The sequence below is a fragment of the Pteropus alecto genome, unplaced genomic scaffold (assembly GCF_000325575.1).
Source record: "Pteropus alecto unplaced genomic scaffold, ASM32557v1 scaffold79, whole genome shotgun sequence".
In the NCBI taxonomy this organism is placed as follows: Eukaryota; Metazoa; Chordata; class Mammalia; order Chiroptera; family Pteropodidae; genus Pteropus; species Pteropus alecto.
Genome location: NW_006494612.1, coordinates 10,658,855 through 10,660,877, shown reverse-complemented (window position 1 = coordinate 10,660,877; position 2,023 = coordinate 10,658,855). Strand labels below are relative to the sequence as shown.

General features: G+C 35.2%; 1 pseudogene; it reads left to right on the top strand.

Moving 5' to 3' along the window:
- Positions 1–783: 783 nt before the first annotated feature.
- LOC112474344 lies at positions 784–902 on the top strand (annotated as a pseudogene).
- Positions 903–2,023: the final 1,121 nt, after the last annotated feature.

The window sequence follows — 2,023 nt, the reverse complement described above, 5'->3', positions numbered from 1 at the left end:
CATGTGCGGGCTCATCACTGCTGCAACAAATGACTGAACAGCTGGCCTGGCCTCCTGTCATGCATGTACCTGGGACAGTCTTGGGTGCTGTGTGTCCCTAAGAGGGCGTCCAAAGTTAGAACTCGGGCCCAGATTGGCAGTCGCAATGATGGCAGTTGAAGCCTAAGCAGCAGCAGTGGCGGCAATGGCAGCCCTGGGAGAAGAGAAGACCATTGCATGGGGTCAATGCCTGCACTGTGCTGGGAAGTGAGCTTCCTGTCCATCCCTGAAACCTATCCTTGTGCTTTTGCACAAATATAAACTCTCCAGCCTGAATACAGGGTCAAGAACTCTGGAGATGAGGCAGTAAACTTTGTCGAAAAATAATTACGAAGTCGAAAAAACATACACACGGATATTGCAATAAAGCATATCAAGGAATTCTTCAAAGAGTTTTTAATTTCTGATTTTGAAAACTACTGCAACATTGCAAAGCAAATATCTACAGGCTTAGAAATAAAAATTGACTTTAAAGATGATCACATTTTTATATGACAATTCATATGAATCATTAATAAGGAGACTTTTTAAAAATTAATTAATTTTATGGTGACATTGGTTAATGAAATAAGAACATTTTTAAGATCAAAGTTTTCATTGAAATTGAAGACAGAGAGATGGAATGCATAAACATGTATATTGAATTATATGTAAATCATGAAGCTACATTTTGTTTCTTATACAACTTCCACACAAGTTTCAGTGTAAACATTAGAATATCATTATATAAATTTACAATTAAATATCTACAGCTATGCCACCCTGAACAAGCCTGATTCTGTCTGGGCTCAGAAGCTAAGCGGGGTTGGGCCTGTTTAGTACTTGGATGGGAGACCACCTAGGGAGACCAGGTGCTGTAGGCATAAAAAATAAAATAAATTTTTGTATGCAAAGTAAAATCTTTAAAAAATATTCTGCAGTAGTCATCAGCACTATATGTGCAAAAATTTATATTATAAAATAATTTATAAGAAATGTCACAGCCTATAAAATATCCTTAACAATTCTAGAAAATTTGCATCAGCAGAAAGTGTTCTGAAAATTAAAAATTATCGAGTTCTTTGTGATCTTATATTAGCTATGAACCACTGACATTGCTTTTATATTGTTAGAAAATTAAGTTCCTAAAAGTATAACTTATTTTTTTCCTTGTAAGTGAATTTGAAGAAAAAGAACCAGAAGCCAAGATATCACATTAATAAAGTATTATTATTGATCGTATTACATAAAACCATGACATTGAAAATATAATTATCTTTGCAATTTATAAGCATATGTTAGTCATATATCACTATTACTCCATTACTTTCTTTTTTAAAAGAAAAGCTTTATATTTTAGTACCTTTATCTGTACTTTTTCTCTTGCTTCTTGAACTAAGGGCATTTCGGTTTGTGCAAGGCTCCACAAAATATATAGCTGAACTTGCCTTGTCCCTCTACCATTGCACCTAGCAAACTTTTTTTCTCAACCTTTGAACCCACAATGTCCTTCCCATCTTGGCATTCTTTTGGTTATGTGTTTATCCTACTTACAAAACCTTTTCTACCCCAACCTACAAAAATCTTACTCACTCTTTCATACTCAACTTTACCTAGAAAAACATTGTATTCCTGTAGCATTTTGCACATGCATTGTTTATAGCCTTAGTATTTTGTGCTGTTATTAGTTGTTTGTATGTCTCTTGCTTTTGCTAGATCCTGACCTCCTTGAGGGCAAAGACTCTACTTCAATCGATACCATTTCTTCGTACCTAGTATTGTGCTTTTTCATATTTTAAGAATTTAATAAATATGATAAAACAGAGTACTGAGGAGGACACTAGTCAACACAATTAATACTAAAGAGATGCTGATGATTAAGCTGAGGCATTGATCAGGACTTCTCCACCTGGACAGCAAGTGCCCTTGCCTCTCATGGCTTTATTCCTGGAGTAGTGACAAAGAATCTGACAACTGAGGGATTAGTAAAAGTTAGCCAGACAAA